We start from the raw sequence: 20,841 nt of genomic DNA on the forward strand, positions 1-20,841 counted from the left end.
AGCACAAGCAGTGGCAGGACACCCAAAGAGCGCAGAGGTGGAGGTGGGCATGAGGCTGCTGAGTGCCTGCTGTGCCCTGAGGGAGATTTGCTGCAGGGCTGCACAGGACACTGCTAAAGGGGGAAGCAAAGCAGCTTGGTGGAGACCACCTCCCTCTGGAAGCTCATCTCTCCTGCTGCAGCTGCTGCTGACCAGCTCTTTGGAGAAGGCTGCATCATTTTACTTTCCAGATGCAGCTGGGCCAGCTCTCTCTATAGTCAGACACCCTTTTTGACAAAAAAATACAACATTTTACAAGTTGCTTCACAAGACTTTTATTCTGAATTTGGCTTTATCCTAAATGGTCAGTGTCTCCCCAAAACACAGGCCAGCTTTTCTGTGTGCTTCAGCTGTTGTGTTTCCCTTTGCCCACCAGGCTCCAGTGCCCTGGGGACAGAGCTGCTTGTTACTCCATGAGATGGCTGAAGTGTGCACAGCAGACCAGGATACCCTGGAGCAGGTCTGGATGCTACTGTAGCACAAACAGCAGCACTAATGCTCATAGAAAGCACTACTGTGTTTATGCAAACTGTTTATGTTTATGCAGTCCATCCTAGTGAGACGCTCTTTAGCTCCAGACAATCTTGGCATTTCGGAGGGATATATCAACATTCCCTCTGACACAGCTCTCTTGTCAGAGCAGTAAACAGCAGGTAGTTCTCATTCCTTTCCAAGGTGATGGGCTGTATGGTGGCAGAATCTCTGCAATCCTACCTCTCAGCACTCCTAGGAGGACAGCCAGTTTACAAATCTTTGAGACAACTCACTCTGCAGCAAGTGAAGTGTTTTAGATAAAACACCATGTACCATCTTGTGCCAGAATAGATTTCACTTTCAGTCAAGTAAAACTTACTTGTAGACTTTGCCTCTTCCTTTATTTTGATTTTGTGTTGCTATGCCTAGACACATTTTTTGGTGGTTAAAAGGGATTTGCAATCATTCCATGGAACACCTGAGGGAGAACCATGGATCACTATTGATCTGCTGACTTCTGAAAAAGAAATGTGGCTTGAAAACCCTCTGCCAGCATCCATCAATTAGTGCAATGGGGAAGACCCAGTATTTCAATTCCCTGAAGTCAGCATTATTGAGGCTTCTAGCATAATAAGGACATGAAGGAGTATTGGTTATGAGCTTGGTTTCAGAAGTAAGAATATTTCACTGAAGTAGCAACCACAGTAGTTGTAGGCCATAATTTCCCTAGATGCCAGAGAGAAACAGCGTTTCTGGACAGGTCACTGCACTACAATTACAAAATCTTCAATAGTATTTAATCTGTGGCTCTGTTTCCCAGGACAAGATGTTGTGTTTATCTCTGCCTCAGTTTCCTTGCCTGTGAAATAATGTAATCTGAAGCATACTGGAGAAAAGTGCTCTGCAATAGCTGAATATATTGTTAATAGTAACAAAACAAGCACTGCTAGTTTTAATGTATTTCTTCTTCAGACAGCACTGCATTTACATCAGCATGCTGGAAATTGCTACTAAAGAAGTATAGAAAGCTCAGATATCTATATGGCATGGAAAAAAAAAAAGAAAATAAAAAAAAAAAAAAAAGAAAAAAAAAAGAGAAAGTACCTTGAAAGAAACCAATAATGTTGGTGATCAGAGCAATACAGTTAGAAAATCATCAACCAAGCCCCTCCAGTGGTGGCACAGGCGCTCTCAGACTTGTCATATATAGATCACAGAGACATAAGACCAAAGTCCCAATAAACAAGGCAGGCTAGCTTGCTTAAACAGTTGCTTTGATAATTCAGATTTACAGAGAGAGCACATCCATGCTAAAATAATGCCCAAAAGGAGGCAGACAGAACACAGCCTGCCTCTGGAAGGGTTTGACTTACATGCTGCTGAGTTATTCATGGCATGTGAGCTGTGTGGAAGAGATCTTTTTGTTTTGTTTTGTTTTAATGCTGATGGGATAATCTTTTCTTTTGAAAACAGCCTCCTAATGCATCAGGACAGCTGCCTGGGATACACCTCATTTAGCGGCAATTGTCTCTGTAATGTTTATAACCCTCCCACTGCCATCCAATATACAGTCATCATTTATCCACTCATTTGACTAACACAATGTTAAAATGCCCTTCCAGTGCTTTGTTTTGCTTACTTCTCCATTCCCTTGCTGTCTTCTTGTCAGAGATGTTAAAACCTCTTTTGAGCAAGTGGCGTCTCTGCGTCAAGGATTTGTGAGTGAAGGATGCTCTCCCCACTCTGTACCCCGCAGTCTCTCCCTCCTGTTTAATTATAGCTGGGGGAGTGTGAGACACCATCTACCATTCCTTGTTCATTATATTCAACAGATGCACATTTTGGGCTCTTCAACAAACTGACCAGGCATATGGAGCATGTTAATCTGCTTGTGAAATCTGCCCTTATAAAATCAACAATACCATTGTCTCCTCAGATGAAATCTCAGGAAATGAGGGGGAAGACTCCCCCCCACCCCCCCCAAAGCATCTGAACTTTAAGGTCCCTAGTATCATTCCTAAGCCTTTCTTGTGCAGTAGTTTGTCACAGTCCAGATGTGAGCACTCCTTTGTAATAGCAACCACGCTATGTTTGAGCCCATCTGTGTGATGTGAGTCCTGTGGGGACAATCAGAAATTCATGCAGTGGTACAGAAAATCAGAAACCTCAGAAAGTTAAATCAAGCTTTCCAGACAACTTTTCACAAGATGATGATCTTGAAACAGAGTACAATCATGTGCCTACTTTTTGTAGTGGCCGCAGCTGGCACGTGTGGCATTGATACCTGCTCCACAGAGGAGATGGAAGGATGCAGACTTTTCCCTTGTGTAAGTGGCTTGGGTATGCCAGAATGAACATGCTCCCAACCATGCTTGGCCTGATGGCAGAGAGGTCTCCTACACTAATGCTTCTTCTGAGTTTTAAATCCACGTTGCATCGTGGACAGCACAGATAATCTCAGCCACTAAAGAAAACAACATTTTTCTCAGGCACACAGCTGCAGTTCAGTAGAATGATGGGCAGAGCTCAGGTTGAATGATCCAGAACAAAATGTTTCATTTCTTCCTTAACTTTCTTTGGGATAAAACAGATGCACAGTCAGCTCAGTGATTTTGAGTGGTTCCTTTGGATTTAGCATTTACTTGAGCAATAACATTACTCTGGGGCATTAAGAGCACACAAGACTGAAGATATGAAATTTGTAGAGTGCATGGCAAGCATGAAAACTGGAATAAAAACTATGCTGGAAGTGGATTTATACTGTTTACCTCTCACTAATCATAGAAGTAGCTTGAATAGCTCCCTATTCTTCTGGCGTTGTTTTCAGTCTGTCAACTCTGCCATCTGACAAATGAAAACTCCACCTGTAAGTGTACCGCTGCTGATACTTGAAGCAGGTTCCTGAAAAACATGTGGCAGAACTGAAATCTGTGCATGTGAAGCTTTGGTCCTGAGAGAGTTCCTGGGGGAAAGAGAGGAGGAGTGTCCTGGAAATGTCATAAAGAGCTTTGATGAGAAGAGTGATCCTCCAAGAAAACAATACATGGTCTGAAGTTGTAAAATGCATGGTCATATTCCTTCCTGACAGATCCTAGGTTTACAAGGCACTAAGAACTGGTCCTTTATGACCAGTGTAGTTGTGAAAATCTATCTGTTCCAAAGGTGTTCCTACCACCGGTAAAAAAAAGAGAAAGAAAAATGACAAGGAAAATAATCCAAGGCTTGGGATGGTTTGTGACAGCTGTGTGTGGTTACTAATTACTCTGGTGTCAGCTGCTGCTGAGGAAGCTTTCATGTTCCATTCTTTGGTCAACAGCAAGAATTGTGGTGAGCTTTGGCTCTAGTGTTTGTATCCCTGAGCTGTTTAGTTTGTAAGGTGAAAACCAAAGCTTTCTCCTACTTTCTTCCAGCTAGTTTGACACTGTGTGGCTGTTGGCCATGCATTAATATTGCATAAGAAATCCACAGATCAAAGAAGTACCTGACCCAGAGGCCACAGAGAGTAAGAGCCAGAAGAGCAAGTGTGGTGTTCCCTCGATACCACCATCCACCCTGCAGCCTAGGGACCTCCTGAATCAGAGACTCTATCTGCATCTCTGTGCTGAACAGTCCTCAAGAGACCTATCATCCTCTCCAAATGCATCTAATTGCTTTCTGAATCCAGTTATATTTTCCTCCTTGGCATGTTCAAAAGCTTCATTTGTTACAGGCTAATGAGCTTAATAAGCTGAAGCTGTGTTTTTATTGAAAGGTTAATGATTGCAAACATTTAAATAGTTAAATCAACTCCTTAGCTGAGTGTGGGGTTACAGAGGACGGGAACAAACAAGCCTAACTCTTCTGGGAAGACTGCTAAGGAATTTTTGAGTTAGTGTGGATTTTATATGCTTGGGGTTGCTGGGGCTTACCCTTCTACTGAAATGTTCCAGCTCACACCATTTCTACTTTCCCTTCTGCTGTGCTGGGTTTAGGTCACATTAAATCCTGAACTGAGCCAATCTTTTCCCTGCAGCTTGTTTGTGTCTCAAGCTGCTTTTGTCTCGAGTTAGTTTTGTAGTTAACATCTGATGCTTCACATTATGTGACAGCTTTATCTCCATGAATCATCTTTAAATTTCTACAGTCTGTGATGTTGGTCAAACAATCCATTGACAGCAGCTTTGTTACTTCTAAAAGAGTGTTGTTTTCACTTCTTTGCTGACACTTGAGAAAAACTCTAGAAAGCTAGAATGAGGGATCTCTTATGTATTTGGTAACAATCAAATAGCTCTAAGTTTTTGGAATAGTTATATATAATTAATGGTAACATCACCTTGGGACAATTACAGGATTTCCCTCTTACAGGTGATTAAAAAAAGGTATGTGCTGTGTGTGTATGAGAAGAACATGAGAAGAGCATTTGTATGTTTTTCTCTCCAGGAATGCTGGCTTTGTGCTGTGCCCAAGTGACCAGAGGAGTGAAATGAAGACAAATGGCAGTAAAATAATTCCAGAGGTAATGTCACCATAATACCTTCATTAGGAAGTGTTCCACTGCACTTTCTGCCTTTCCTTTTTGTCTGTGAGATCCCACTTCTTATTGAAATATTGGATATTCTGTCTCCCTGTCTTCCATTACTCAACTGTCCAACAAAAGCTGGTAAATGAAGGATTCTGCAGTCTGTAAGTTGCAGTATAATTTGGTCAGGCACTGTGGTTTATTAGTATAGAACTCTAATATCCAGCTGACTACAGGGATGGCCTATAAAGCCCACTTGGAAAGCATTCTGAACTCAACAGAGGCTCCTGTTGACTTAAAAGGGCCCTAGACCAGGCCTGAAATGAAATCTGTCTCAAATTGCCAGTTGACAAAGATCCAGAATGGTGGTTTTATTTGAAAGAAGCTGTGAAACAGAGAAGTAAAACGGGCAGGAGCAAAGCAATGGCAAAATAAAGATGATAATTTAGGCCCATAAATGGTAGAAAACTGGTAACCAGCAGAAAAGAGCGCTGGAGAAGCCTCTCAGAAGAACTAGCAAAGGGAGAATGCTAACTGGTTCCAGGATCAATATTGATAACATAATGAGACCGTTTCCAGAGTTCTCCCACTTGCAACAGCAGGAACCAGGCTTCTTTTCTCTGATCTCGCAGCAACTCATTTGCTTTAATGCTTTTCTGTGTGGTTTCAAAGGTCTGGGATTTTTGCTCGTGTAAATTAGCCTAAAGGGAAAAACATTTTGCTTTAAAAAATCTTTTTCTTAGTCATCTGAACACTGGAAGGGGAATGGTGTTGGAATCTTTTCTCTGGCTTCTCTTGTGCTCAGTGCTTGTCTCTGCTAATAGCATTTTCCAACCAAGTTTTGTTAATTTCAAGATGTGGAGGGAGAAAAGGACACTGTATAGCACACATTCTTGATTGTGAGCTGATAACCAGCTCTTCTCCAGTTTTGCTTTGGTTCTGTTTTGGTTTTTTTGCTAAGACTGATCAAGTCAGAGAAAGAGTGCCATATGTTAGAACCCACCCTATGAAAAAACCAGTAGATAAAATCCCCTTGAGAACAGGCCATGGGCAACTTCAGGGACATTCTCAGTGTCTATAATCTATATAACTTATATAATATAACTTATATATGATGTTATTACTTGTATGGAAGACAGCTGTACTCTCATGATTTATTACCTGTGTTGAGAAAACAGAAATGTGGATTCCATAACCATGGCTTGCTTATGACAAAATGCTTGAGCCCGAAAGCCTCTGGTGCCTCTTCCATGGCTACCTGGGCTGCAAGGCTGAAAGCACAGCCCATTTCATTTGTCTGAAAGGAAGCTGCACATCCCAATGAACAAGCACTCCAGAAGAGGAACCATTTCCTCAGGAAAGCTGCAGAAGAATTTTGGCAAAGGACTGAATTTTGAGAATTCTGGGTAGCCACTGAAATCTAGGTTCTTTCACATAAGGCATGAGGGTGAACCCCTCTTTTAGAATCTAGATGAGTGGTCTTAAAACCTTTGAATTCTAAAGGGAGCACTTGAAGTATTACACTGATGGCCATGGTAAACAAGGGAAAAGAAATGGAGGAAAAAGGGGATGTTAGTCCTTAAAAGTATGGAAAGGCTAAAAGTGTAGCCTTTTTTCTCTAGTTAAGGAATAGAGTGGAGGTTGTCTAATTTTGCAAAGAAGAAAAGCCTGAAATCTCCTTAGAGGCAAGGCTGCCTTTTTAAAGCACACAGCAAGCTGATAGCCAAAGGCAACAGAAGAAACAGTGAAAGGGAACAGCAGAAAGCTGAGACTCAATGTGAACAGATACCTAAAAGTCAGGGAGCCTGAGGGTATGTGGTTTAACCAGACCACTGAGGATTTTTCCACTGTAGAGGCTCAGATGCCATATTAAATCAGCACACACAGCACCAAGCTCTGGCTATTGTCTTTAGGCACTTATTTTGCACTCTGCAAATTAAGATGACTAGCCTTAACCCTTTCCTGCTGTTGGCTGAGCTACATTAAAATGCAAATTCCTTTGCATTTTCTGCAGACACACCAGTAGCCATCACTGAAATGTGGCCATGTGGGCCATGAATCTCAGACATGTGATGGAGCCATCCATCACAGAATCCCATAATCACTTTGTTACTCCCCCTGGTTCTGGAGGAGTGCCTGGTGCCACATGGGGCTTAACAAACAAGTCAGTGCTTCACAGGCTTGGAAGACACTCATTTTACTGCAGGTCCAATTGACTGTGCCTGGCTGCAGGAAAACAACCCAGGGTTTCTCTGTCTGTGGAAGTCAGCCCTTAATAGAACAGTTCCCACTATTACTGGGAGCAGCAAATTTGACGTACATGTGGTTTGGCAAGATTTCATCTTGAATAAATGAGTGTGGGATTTGCTTTAGCACCTGCTGCTCTTTTTACAGTGCCAATTTATACCTCAGTAGGAATGTTTCCATATAATGCAGTTTTTTAAGGAAGTAGTCTAATTTTACAGTGCTTATCTGTCTACTATTCAAGTCATGTAAATGTTGTGGATGTTAGTCCACTCAAATTTATACCTTTCATTATTCTGGTATGCAAGTACTTTGTGACCACAGTTTTATTTCCTTTACTAACATCCCTATCCACAGCATTACCTGAAGGTTTAAAACCAAAGCAAACTATACAAAACCCCATTGAACAATTTTTATTTTTTTTAATTTCCCTGTATATCCCTGAGAGCTCATTTAGCTGGGGTTATTTTAAGACTATTTAAAGACATACATGTATTTGGAATATTCTTCCTGAAAAGGTCTAACATAATTAAAAAGTAATTATGTAAATGCGGGTGTTGAGCTTCTCTCTTACCCCATGTTATAGTCTGTAAATTGTTTGAAACCATCAATTTCAGTCCTTAGAACTGGAAAGTCTTGACTGAATTGTAGCCCAGTTTGTTTAATGGAGGTGATACACAAAATTATGCTTCCTGGGACTGGAATTTAAAAGTGAATCAAAGGCTCTAGAGAACCTCAATTCCTGTAGATGTTCAAGATACAGAGGATGTTGCTGAATCCAGCAGGAGCTGATTTGATGTCTATGCAGGGAGAAGTCAAGGAAATGGAAACAACTTATTGTTTCTTTTTCTGGTTGATGGGATTAATATGCCATATCTTAGGGATCTTATCCACCATATTCCTGTTTATATTTTATTCTTAGGGTGTATTTCCTGTGTTTTGACAAAATCATGTCAGTATTTAAGAAACTACAGACTTGAACCTGCAGTTTTGTCTGGGACTGTCCCATGTGCAAAGGACTTGTTTCTCATTCAGTTTTCCAGCATGTGTGACTGCTATTTAGTGATGGCTATTAGTTTTCCTTATTTTTTCCTTGCAAAAAAGTAAGGAAATTGGAATTGTGCCATGTTCCCACAAACATTTTCTAGTTACCTTCAGCACAAACCAGCAGCTGGAGCTCAACAGCAGCTCTGAGAGGTGGCTCACAGTGTAGTGGAGTTGGAACCAAAGACCTTAATTTGTCCTGCCTCTCTTTAGTGTCTAACTTGGGTGTTTCAATCCTTCAGGTGCCAGGAGGCACCTCAAAGGACTGTGAGAAATTGGCCATGCCTTGCAAGACATTCTAGAAGGGCATCTCTTTCTCTCATAGTCAAGAGAAGAGGGATATGGGATGAAATTGGTTTCCAGTGCAGGAGATAAAGTATCTTGTGGAAGCATCTGGAGTCCTATGGATTGAACATCAGCTGTGGTCAACAGCTGGAATGGTTTGGAAGCTTGCACTTCAGAATGTTGGGAAGGTGAGAGAAGAGCTGGACACTCACATCACACCAGACTCTAGAACAGGTTATCACAGTCATAACTGATACAAAACCAGGCCCAGAAAACAATCCTGCCAAAATTCACCAATAATCACATTTTTAAGCGATTGCCTTGGTTATAGCTGGAGAACTCCTACTATAAAATGGTTTTTTTTTTGAGGGTTATTTGCAATCTTTGACAGGCTCCTGCAGATAATGCTCTGAGTAGCAAGACTTACAGCAACAGAATTAAATAAATATGAATGAAGAATCATAGTAAATTTGGTGTTATTTTCAGTCAGAGCCACCAAGACAAGCTAGACTTAATTTTCCTAAGCTAGATTTCTTACCAATCACACTTAGTTTCACCCTTGTCATCACCAAGCATACCTTTCAAACAGCAGGAAGAGTAGGTCAGAATGAAGATGCAATTTAAAGCACTTCCAGGAATATTGCACTTTTCCTTATTCTCTGCCATGACAGACCCCTTATCAGTGTGGACACTCAAGGCTTTTCCATTTATCTGGCACATCTGCCAAGGAATTAACATCACCTGGTCATCTTTTTTTTACCCTAACTGCTTGAGACACAGGCCATACATCCCCTCTCTGGTGAAATGCAAAATCTCTCTAAAATCAAAGAGACAGGAGTAAAATAAAATCAGCTGCCCTAAGGCCCATAAATACCCTTTCCACAAGGAAAGAAAGGTAACTATCAAACCAGGAGATCATGCAGTCATTGTTAGTGCTTATTCTAAATGAGCTATTTCTTTGATGCTGTTTTGGGTTTGATTATGTTTATGTACTGGGAAGTAAGAGATTTGACACAGAAAATCTCTAGGGACACTTGCTTCTGCAAAAATAAGGAAAGAAGCAATAAGTTGTCCTTGTTTGGAGAGAGATATTTAAAGAGGTGTCATTTTTAGACAGTGAAAGCAGGACTACTGCTGCTCATCAGAAACACTCGAGTGAAAAATGTTTTCTCCATGATTTTTGGTTTTAAGTCATCCATAAAGTCCTGAGCACAGAAAAGGCTTCACTGTGTCTGAAAAAAAATAATTTGAAACCTGTTTCCTGATTTTTGCAAGTGTAATTCTGCACTGTAGCTTTGAACCCTGTGGAATCAAGGCATTTTTTTAAGGAAAAGGAGAATTACAGAAGTCTCAGATGATTCTACACAGCTTTCTGTTTTGCTCTGCTCTAATTGATGAAACTCCTACCTGGTCAGATGTTAGGTTCCTGAATCAGAACACTCTACCAATTCTCCTCTCCCATTTTTTTGCCTCCTGTGTTTCTGAGAGAAGGAGAGGACCATTGCTTGGCCATAAATTCAATTCAAATTGAAGTTTGGTAGATGTAGTTGAGCCCCAGAATGAGCTTAGAGAGCTCTGCACATCTGCTGCTGCTCTTCTTTTTGCATTTCCTTTAAAAAGTCCTGGACTATACAGATCATAAGGAAGACATGGGACATTCCAGAGGATGGTTCAAAAGAGCAAATGCATATAGACATCTGTGCAAAAGCCTATTAAAGGATATATGTTAATTTTTAATACGGATTGAATTGCTTATAATGAAAGAACAGGTACTTTTCCTGAGGTTTGAGGAAAGCAAGTGTTCCAATTTAATATGTAAGTAGGTTTGCAAGAAAAATTGAAACTTTTGCATGGTCTGGGGTTTTTTTTATTGTATACAATTGGTGACCTAAATTCTTGACTTGGTGCTTGCCAGCTGTCCCCTCTTCAGGGACTCCCTGTTCCTCCTTGCTTCCTGTGTAGGTTATTCTGTTTAGAATTCCCCATGCTATGCACTTGGACCTCATATCTTTACCACAATAACTCTGTTCACTTAAGAGAGCTGATTCCAAACTTCCAGTTTGTTTCTACTTCAGTTGAAATCTTTTATTTTGACTAAGCCTCCCATATAACTCAAGATGATGAGGGAAGATGGGAGGTACTTTAGTTCTGCACTGGGTGTCAGAGACTATGCAGCAAACACATGAGGGATAACAGGATGCCATGGTCTGCAGCAGACAAAGCTAAGTGGATTATGTGCAGGTGAATAGATGTGCAATTGGTAGTCCCTAAGATGCTTCAGGGAAGCTGGCATGTCACCTTGCATCTTGCTTGACTTGCCAGGACTAAGGACATTTTGTTAGAAATCCAACACAAAAGACAGGCAGAGAAGCTGAACAAATTGTTTGCGTTTATAGAAAATAGAGCTAGAAATTGTATTGTAACAAATAGAATTCTGTGTGTCCAGAGAGTTGCCGTGGTATTAACAAACATTACCCATTTCTTCCTTATTTGTGTGGTTCCTTGTGATTTACCAGCAGTATGCCTCAAAGCTATTCTGTTATCACAGAGACATGATTTTAAAAAGTTTTCTTATCTAGCCTGCAACACACCATGTTTTGCATTCTTCGGAATATGTAGTACAGGTTGAGCTAGCCATACATGCAGTTCTTCCCTCATCACCTGCTTCAAATCCCACTTGTCTCTCCAAATGAATGTGTAAAAACCAACTACACAAATCACTGAACTCCCAATGCAGTGCATTCAGGCACTCATTTATTCTAAAGTGATGCTATCCAAGCGGAGGAATTGAAACATGCAGTGCTGTCCTCCACCAGATGTTGGGCTGGTTTAAATGCAAATAAACACCCAAAGGGAAAACAAGACAGTGGAATATAATATACTGCTGAGATATGGGCTAGAGTTGTGCATAACCCAACTTTCTTATAGTTTCAGATTATTTTTTTTAAAGTTTCTTAGCAAGGCAATTTCATTCTTACCCCCTTGTGGTGGTATGTCCTGCTGAGTGCAATGTTCTTGCAATGTTCCTGTTTTCCTCTTCATTTGCTTATAAATATCCTCAGAGTAACAAGGATTGTATTTGCCTGCAGATTTTTCTTTTCCCTTCTGGAAATATTTATGCTCCCTGTGTAGAGCAGAGCAGCTCCTCATTGCCACTGAGTCTCCAGAGGACAGGACAGAGAGGTGAAGGGAGTGGGATTTCTGCTGTCTACCATCAGTCCTATCACTTAGGGTGGTAATTCAAATTTTTTCACACAATATCTCTTCTCAGATGCCTGCCAGAAGCCCTACATAAGATTGATCTGTCTTAGGAGACTAAACCTTGGGCTGAAAATTGGATGACTAGCTGGAGACCCTTTACACGGGTGCATGGCCCTAGGAGACAGGGCGGGAGAAGCCAAAAGATGACATTTCTTCATGTCAGTTTTATTTCTTGCAGCAGAAGGCAAAGGATGGAATGAGAAGACAAATTTTTCCTTCGTAGCTCTTTGTCCCTACCTCAACTATATCACCCCTGCAATCATCCTTAAGTTTCGTTAATGCCCTTTTGCCACTTCTGACATTTGTATGGTTTCTGATCCTCCTGTTCCTAATTGTGTATTCATATAAATTTTTATTCATCATTCCCTTCCTCCTCCTCATTCAGTCTGTTCCCAGAATGGCCTGTTAGACTCCACAACATGGTGTGGTTTGTTCTCTTGAAGAGTGGCTCTGTTGCACAGAACAATGGCTCGTGAAAATCATCCTGTCTGGATCAGAACAGCAGATAAGCACAGGGACTGAACTGTGAAACAGAGCAGGGCAAAATCACCCACTGCTACTTTGTAGTGAGGTTTTTGTAGATTTTTGATGGGGGGAGGATTATTCTGCACATTGCTTTATCAAAATATAGCTATAAACAAAACTCCTGATATATTTTTTTGCTAGTCTTGCCTTTATTTGTAGAAATTCATTGGTCTCTGGGTATAAATGTATGAATTTGCTGCTAATAACACAGAAAATATTGTAAATTAAAGCAATCATGTGGGTCTTGCAGAGCCACAGGGCCCCCTGCCTTGGGAGGTTTTCCAGGAAGTAAATTCAGGGTCTTGATTAATTGGGGTCTTAGAGTTGAGATGGAAAAGGGAAGCCTAACAGGCGAATACATGGGGATACAATTGGAAAAGAAAATGCAACCACATGAATCACTATCCCTTCTGGATGTTAAAGTATCTCTGCTTGGGTTTCAAAGGGTTTTTCAGGTGAATGTGTCTGATCTTTGGCTTCCCACTGTGATTTAACACACCTTGAAGATGAAGCCATTATTTTTACCAGATATTTTCACAAAGGAAGGTATTTTCTGAAAGAAAAAGAAATTACAGGGATAGTCTGTTTCTGGAATGATTTTGGTTGCTGTGAATTTTGCATAAATGTGAAAAGGGGTTAATTTTTGAAAAGAAAAAGAAGATTGCTGTCTATATATAATATATACATTGCTGTGTTCTTTCTTCCTGACCAAATGAAGGCTCAGCGGAGAATGCAGGTTAACAATGAAAAATTTCAACACTTGCCTCCCTCCAGTCATAACTAAAATAAATAATCTCTCTTCATATGTTGAAAAAAAAACCAAGTTTCATTGTTGTTTTATTGAATCTTGCCCTGTTAGAGCTGCCACAATGCATTCTCCTGCTGGGAAGTTACAGCATGCCTGTGCTCAGACCTCTGCTGGATGATGCCCAGTGCCAGGCAAGTCCTCAAAGGGGAATATTCTCTGTTTCCTACCAGAAAACATTGGCACAAAAGGGTTGGATAAGACACACTCAGTTTGGGCTCCATGAGCCATTCCCTGGCTCCTTGTTTTTTCACTTTAAACTCTCCCTAGTGAGATTTTAAGTCTTCTGTAGGGATTAGTCATCTGATGGAAAGGATTTCTTTGCAATTAAGGCTCAGACCCTCTAGAAGTTAAATGGATCATCAGAAATTTCAGTGGAATTTTTAAAATATGCTAAGCTGGCCTTATTTTAATTTGTTGGGGGAGGTTGGTGGTTTTTGGGGATTTTTTAGGGGTTTTTTTGTGTGTGTTGTTTTGTTTTGTTGGGTTTTCTTGGGGGGATGGGGTTTTTTTGTGGGTTTTTTTGTCTGTTTGGTTGGTTTGATTTAGGTTTTTTTTAAAGTAGGGAAGTGGTTTATTTACTGACTCTTGAAATCTTCTGCAAACACCTTACTGCAGAGTGGACTTTCCTATTTCTTCCTCCATGGCATAGATGTTGCAGTTATTCAGCACGTTAACAGATGACATGTTCAGATACACAAAGAAAAATAAAAGGATTAAGAGAAGGACAGAATAATTCATGGTCTCACCCCAGAAAACAGCCTCAGAAGCAGCTTGCCATGGGGTGACTGCCACGGACTCTGAGCCTATGTTGTACATATTTCAGATCCATCAATATTTTCCTTTGCAGAGGCACCAGCGTGGGAGTACTGAATGAAAGAGGAAATAAACAGGCTGTGTTAGTTTGTCTGGTTTCCTGGAAAGTGCTAAATTGCTCAAATGCTGCTGGGCCTGTGCTGAGCACACAGCTCTGGGGAAGAAGCTCAGCTGTCTCTCTGAGGGACTGTGTTTCTGTGGGTATGAGGCACCCATTTTATAAATATAGCATAAAAACTTTAGCTCCTGCAAGCTAGGTGCTCCACAACATTTAGGCATTTTGGGGTTTTTTTTTTTACTGTGTCTATAATTTCTTTATTTGAAATTAATTATAGTGTACTTCTTGGTTCTTCTGGTTTTGTGTCTGTAAGGTACAATGACCCTTTTTTTTTTTTTCCAGAGGTTTTCCAAAAGCATGGTAATTATTAATTCTATACTTTGTAAAAGAGGGAATCAGATAAAAATCACATGAATCCTGGAGGTGAGGTTTTATGAAAATCATTGAGTTACTCTGAGATTCAGAGCTTTGACAGGTCTACTCTCTACAAACTTGCCAGTAAATTTAAGGCCAGGTCTAAGGCCAGCAAACTGAACAAGTGCCTTAAGCAGGAACCCACAGAGAATTATGAAGGAGCTATCACCCACTCAGACAACATCAGTGCTGCAGAAATCTGGGCTGACAGCTGGTGCTGGGCATGTGGCAGCTCTGGGAAAGGCCAGCACTTGCCCATGGGTGAAGCAGCTCCCAATTAAACTGGAACAAGGGTCAGCTATTGGGTGCTTGTCCAAACCCCTTGGACTCGTGTGAGCAAGAACGTCTCCTCAGAAAGGTCTTCTCTTGGCTCTGCTTCTGCTGCTCATCAAAAACAAACATCTCTTACTTTGTTACTTTCTCCCTCCTAATTTAAAGTTCACTTCCATATATGTAGACTTACAACAACAGATAGATTGAAGGTGTGTGGAACAAAAAGGTGTTCTGTTTTCCTCTTGTAAATCCTGAAAGGAAAATGGAAAAGATAATATATCTGTAAAGGAGAGAAGTGGTAGTGGGTGTATTTCTGTCAGTAGTAAGCTGCATTGGAGGCTAAATTTGTTTCTGTGGGAAATTTCTCAGTGCCTTTCTCTGGGGTGGTACACAAGACGAGTGACAGGCTGTGAAACACATGGTACTGTTTGCTTTCATTAAGGTTTATTTCCCATTACACCTTGTTTGAGAACAACTTGCTAATTCAAAATGGCATGGGCAGACCTGTAGAATGTTTCCTCATGTGTCTAAAATAAGTCTTGGGGTTATTTTTGCTTGGTCTTCCTCGGAAATCTTAGACTTTTTAAACAGAGATTTCTAAGCCATTGGAATCTATATAAACTGTAATAATTCCATTATTATGCTCTGTGAGCATCTGTGAGTCCTGTAGCTACTCCACTGGCTATTCCTTGCCTTCCTCCCAGTTGCTCTGAGCTGCACAGACAAGGCACATCAGTCAAACCATGCTCTTAAGATGAATTACTTCCAGCCACATGGCAAAAGTAAGACAGTTCAATAGTAACCAAGCCTCCCTGCTAGGGCACAGAGGACAAAACTGGAACCTTTCTGTCTCTGTGTTTACAGGTCTGCATTTTCTCTTTCAGTTTGGCCCCAGCCCTGCTGTCAGCTGAACTGGCTGTGGGTCCTGGCTCACCCTGCCTGGTGTGTGGATCCTCCCAGGTGATAACAGGCTGTCACAGAGGTGAAGGCAGCACACCCTGGGCACAGATCCCTTGATTCTGCTGAAAAGGAGGATCTATAATCAGCAGAAATCAAAACAGTTTTGATGAAAAAATGCTGAGTTTATGTCAGAAAACTAAATGTTTAATATTCAGGATTTCCATCCAATTTAAAATGGAAATGTGTGTTTAATCAGGAAAATGGTTGGGGAAAAGTTCTCAGTCATCTGTATTTAAGTCTCCTTGATGACAGGTTTTCTGTGCTGAAGAACTTGTCTCAAAATCAAGTTGTACTGGAATAGCTTACTCAGGATCAGCCACTTGTTTCTGGATAGCACCATGTGTAAATATTCTTACTCTGTAAGAGCCTTTTACACATCTGCACAGATCTTGTGCTAACAATTCATGCTGCAGGACAGGAAAAGAGGGGCCTCTGATGTGATTTTCTCAGGAGTTTCCCCCATGACCAGCAGGAGTGTGGGCTGCAAAATGAACTCTTTAAATGATGAGGTATTAAAGCAAAAAAGGGACAACTGAAAGTACAGGGAAAGCTTTTTCTTCTTCTTCATGTGAGACAACAAAGTTGGTCTCTGCTCCTTTGCTACATATTGATAAGACAAAGATTTAGAGAGCACTTAGGCCCCTTAACTCTTTTCTGGAGGAGCTCCCTTGCTGCAGAAATCTGTCTTGGGTATCTCTCTTCAGATAACTCACTCTCTGCTTTCATCTTCTCCCTTTCTCATGGTTTCTCCCATTTCTGAAAGCAATTGCTCTAGCCCTGGAAGTGTAAGAGAGGGCAGCCCAAGGAGGCTCCTGCTGTGACAGAAAAGGGGAGGGTGCTCCCAGGCAGCACAGGAACATTCCTTTCTGTATCATGTATTCCTTTCTGTATAATCTACACTCCTTTTCACCCTGTGTGAAACCTAGTGGCATCATCCACTCCATGAAGTGCCAGCACTGTCCAGGAGCAGGTCAGTCCCCCTGATGGCCAACATTACCCACTGCTACCTCCCCAGAGCATCCCTGCAAAGAGTCAGGGGCCATCTGCTCCAAAATCTGTCACCTCAGTGCTGGGGAGGAACGGGGTCCCAGCTGCTTCAAGTGTTCTCCAGGTGTGTCCAGAACCACCCCTCCAGTGACACCCAGACACGCAGCAAGATGGGCTTCAGGGCACGTTCTCTCAGTGCTCCAGAAAAGCAAAAGGAGGTTTTCTCTCTGCATCCAATCCCCTGCTCCACCACTTAAATCCTCCACAATATCACCTGGGTAGAGAGCTCAGTTTTCTTACAAACATCACTTGAAAAAGAAACCTTCTTTCTGCATTATGTCTTTGCCTTCATTAGGTGTTGGTCACAGCATCCTGCTGTTTTGACTTGCAAACCTATCACCTGCCCTTCAAACTTGTCCCTCTCCCTCCCAAACAGGCCTGTGTTAATCAGGAAAGAAAATATTCACATATACTTTCTTTTAGCTTAATTCCTAATAACATTTTCTGCTCTGATTTTATTTTGTTCATCTCTTTTTTACATTTAATTTGGCATCTAACCAATCAAAATTATGTTCTATTTATGCTTTTTAGCAAATGGGTTTGGCTTCAAATTCTTAATATTTAATTCTTAACATTCATGGCTATTTGTTCTCATATTTAGCACATCTCCACCTTGCCTGCCTTGTAACTTCCAAATGAGAATATTGTGTGGAGGCTTATTAGATCTGGGGCTCTTTTATTTCTTTTAATTCAAATGAGAAACACATTTTTAATACTAAATTTTTCATTTATCTGAACCAGGATGCATTGTGGCTAATATACTGAGGAGAAAATTTCCTCTTCTTGATGATCTCAGGGTGTGTGGAAGGGGTGTATGTGTGTCCATGTTTTTCTCTCTATTTGTTTCTGTGCCTGTTGGTTGCTTTTCAAGATCTTCCACTTTGAATATGAACCCAATATTGGCACAGGAACACCTGCCCAGTCTCCTTCTCTAACTAAATGATCTAATGTCCAACAAAAGAAGGTACAGCTGACCAAGGCCAAATGCATTGAAGAAATTTAAAATAAAATAAAATAAAATAAGAGCGTTGAGCAAAAATTGGTCAGTGAAATGGCCTGTCCTGGAACTAGACAGACATGAGGATCCTGTCTGGCAGCAGATTGTATGCATGGTGGAAATCCAGCACCCTGATAATGTGAAACATGCTCTTCTGTAGAAGTGGCTTCATTAACCCCTGGAACAAGCAAGAAAGCAACCCACAAGTAAGCTCAGGCCTAAAATGCCAGAACTGAAGCTGCCTCCTTTTCTCATCTTTGAAAACATCTCATTCTAATATTCCCCCTTGACACAGAGAGCTGCTACAACTCTATGACAAGAACGATTTTGTAAAACCTGGAGGGAAATTGAAAATACCAGACAGAGATACTTCCTGAAATTTTCTGTAAAAGGTTGTCCTGGTTTCCTACACAGACAGCATGACTTGTGTACATGCAGTGATGTAAAAATATCTTTGCTGTCCTCTGGGGTAATATCAGAGCTGGACAGTGCTTGTTAATCACAATCCTTAGATAATGTCATGCTTTCATTTGGTGCAACATAAAATTTAATATCTTAAAATCCCCCTCCAAGTTTGCATGTAAAATTACTTACTTTTCAATCCTAAATTGTCATGTCCTACTAACAAATTGAGTTGATTACCTCACATCCTATCACCTTTGAAAAACAGCTAAGCTCTGCCAGTGCTATTAAGAGCATTTGACAATGTAAAGAACTATCATTATAGGCCTCTCTTGCTTTCTCAGTTTAAATAGGCCTCATTTCAATTGCCTTTCTCTCTAGGTCATGTTTCCTCAACCACTCATTACCCCTACTGCTTTCCTTTTGTCTAAATGTCTGTTTGTGTAGGATGTATAAAATTATACCTTACCAAATGGCCTCATTAGGGCTTTGAAATAATTACATCTCAGGTCTTGCAAAATCAGCAACGGGGGAAAAAAGGTCTAGTAAAGGTTACTAAGTACAGAGAGGCCATCTTCCCTGACCTTCAAATTGGTGGTGGCCACAAGCTGATTTTGGAAAGTTGCCTTACCTTTCTGACAGCAATGTGCTACTGATTCCCATTCACCCTGTGGTCAGCAAAAATCCCCAGAGCCTGAGCTGCACAGCTGGCCCCTCCTCCCTGCTCTTTACTGAGACTGCTTTTCAGTTTTTCTCTGCCATCTATCTGTCCTGAATTTAATCTGACTGATTATAGTCCAGTCCCTTCCTATATAAGCATAATCTACAAAAGACAGAGAAACGAGCTGCTTCTTTCCATAAGGCGATTATTCCCCTCTCACGTGTTTGACAGCTCTTTTAAAACCCTGGTTTGTGCACAGAAAGGGTCCTAAAAGAGAGAGACATTCCAACAGGGTCAGTAAACATGGTATGTAATTAAGACAAGTAAAACAAAGATCTGCAGGTCTGGCCATCTGTTTTGACTCATCTGGCTGTGAGTGGCCCACAACAGGCTTATGTTCAGTGCCTGGCTGTGGTGTCCGGTCTGTCTGTGCTCGTGTCCGTCTGTTTGGAGGGCGTGCTGCCCATTACCCATAGCTGAGGCGCTTGGCACTGCTTTCAGCACGGAGAGCCTTGTGCAGGCAGTCCACACAGGCTTGCTGGGCTGCATCTGTTTGCCTGCATCTCCCACTGATGTGGTTTTTGGCAGTGCCAGCACAGCAGCCACATGTCTCTGATGAAAGGCCCATGCCAAGGAAAAGCAGCGAGGAGCGGGGAGATACTTGAAAAGCAAGACAGGAGCTTGTGGTAACTAATTTTCATGGGCAGGGATAAAGGGAGCTCAGCTGTAAGAGTTATACCCAGAAACAGCCTTTCTAAAAGTGTGGTGCTGTATCAGGCTTGGTAGAGGGGCTGGGTGTTGGAAGAGAGCAGTGTCCCAAGGGTGTTTTTGTAGATCCAACCTCTGTTCTCTATGGGATTGACTTTGTGCTCCCAGATACCACCTGAGTTACTGTTGGTGTACCTGAAAATGCAAGAATTACCATGCTCAGAAAACAGGGACATCTAACCTGGTATCTTCCCTCCATCCCCACGCCCAGGTATGAATAAGAACAGTGAGCTCAGGATGCTGCTGGGCAGAAAGTCTCACCTTCCAGTAATGACAGTGTAGGCACTTCCTGAGCTAGAAAAACCTTCCTATTCCATAGCTCTCAAAGGATTCCTACACAAGAGCTTCTACAGTTGCATTTGAAGCTGGTCTCAACAACCAGTTTCCCATGACAAGGAGGATCCCTGCTGAGGCACACAGAGCCTGAAGAACCACTGCAGCTTACCTGTATGCAAGACAGCAGATAGAATACATATTTATTCACTTTGTACCCCAACAGTCTTGATGCTTAAACATGCTGTTTGTTTTCCAGGGTGCTGCAAGCTTGGCAGTCCCTGAAATGTACCCCACAAACTCAGACTGCTCCAGCACCCAGAGGTTATTGCTCTTGATTTTCTACTTCGTGTACCCTTGGCTACACAGTGATTTAGCTTCAGAAGAAAGGAAAACAAAGCTGAGCCCTTCACTCTGCCCTCAATGTTTGTTAAACAAGCCCCAGTTAGGAAAAATGTGAGTCCAAATCCAAGCAATAATAATAGTATTGCCATAATAACTCAGTTATTACATATAAGTTATTTTTATTTATTTATATATATATATAAAACTCACTTATATGAGTGCCACAGTTCTTGGACAGCTCCCAGGATGTTTGTTGAAAAGCTCGGGACATTTCTCACAGCTTTCTCCAGATGATAAAGGTGCTTTTCCTTTGCAGTCCAGTGTGAGAATCTGAAGGGCAACATTATTTGCAACAGGGTTAACTGAAGAGATCTCTCCCTGTGCAATAATTAATAAATACAGTGACTAGTTATTTGTACATTCATACTGTTTTGCAGCCCCAGCGGAGAGCCCAGTGAGACAAGAACTTACAGGAGCAAAATAACAGATCAAAGAACAATTTTAAAGTATATAATTACTATAGGTTTTGTTTTACAAGCACTGCAAGTTTCCATTTACAGCTACAGAGCCTTTTCCTAGAGGTGCTTATGCCTGTGTTAAGAGCCATCCCTTGTTCTTGCACTCTACCTATATAAGAATTGATGTATTTGCA

At 41.4% G+C, this 20,841-nt stretch overlaps 1 long non-coding RNA gene across 1 annotated transcript; it reads left to right on the plus strand.

The window, feature by feature from the left end:
* The first annotated feature begins 4,286 nt into the window (after positions 1-4,286).
* On the plus strand, positions 4,287-18,317 carry LOC111930987 (uncharacterized). Its single transcript, XR_002865374.2, has 4 exons — positions 4,287-4,380; positions 4,933-5,008; positions 13,230-13,309; positions 13,794-18,317. It is a non-coding gene; the product is annotated as an uncharacterized LOC111930987 (long non-coding RNA).
* The last annotated feature ends 2,524 nt before the right edge of the window (positions 18,318-20,841 follow it).

Source organism: Cyanistes caeruleus, chromosome 8 (genome assembly GCF_971803275.1).
Source record: "Cyanistes caeruleus chromosome 8, bCyaCae1.hap1.1, whole genome shotgun sequence".
Lineage (NCBI taxonomy): Eukaryota > Metazoa > Chordata > Aves > Passeriformes > Paridae > Cyanistes > Cyanistes caeruleus.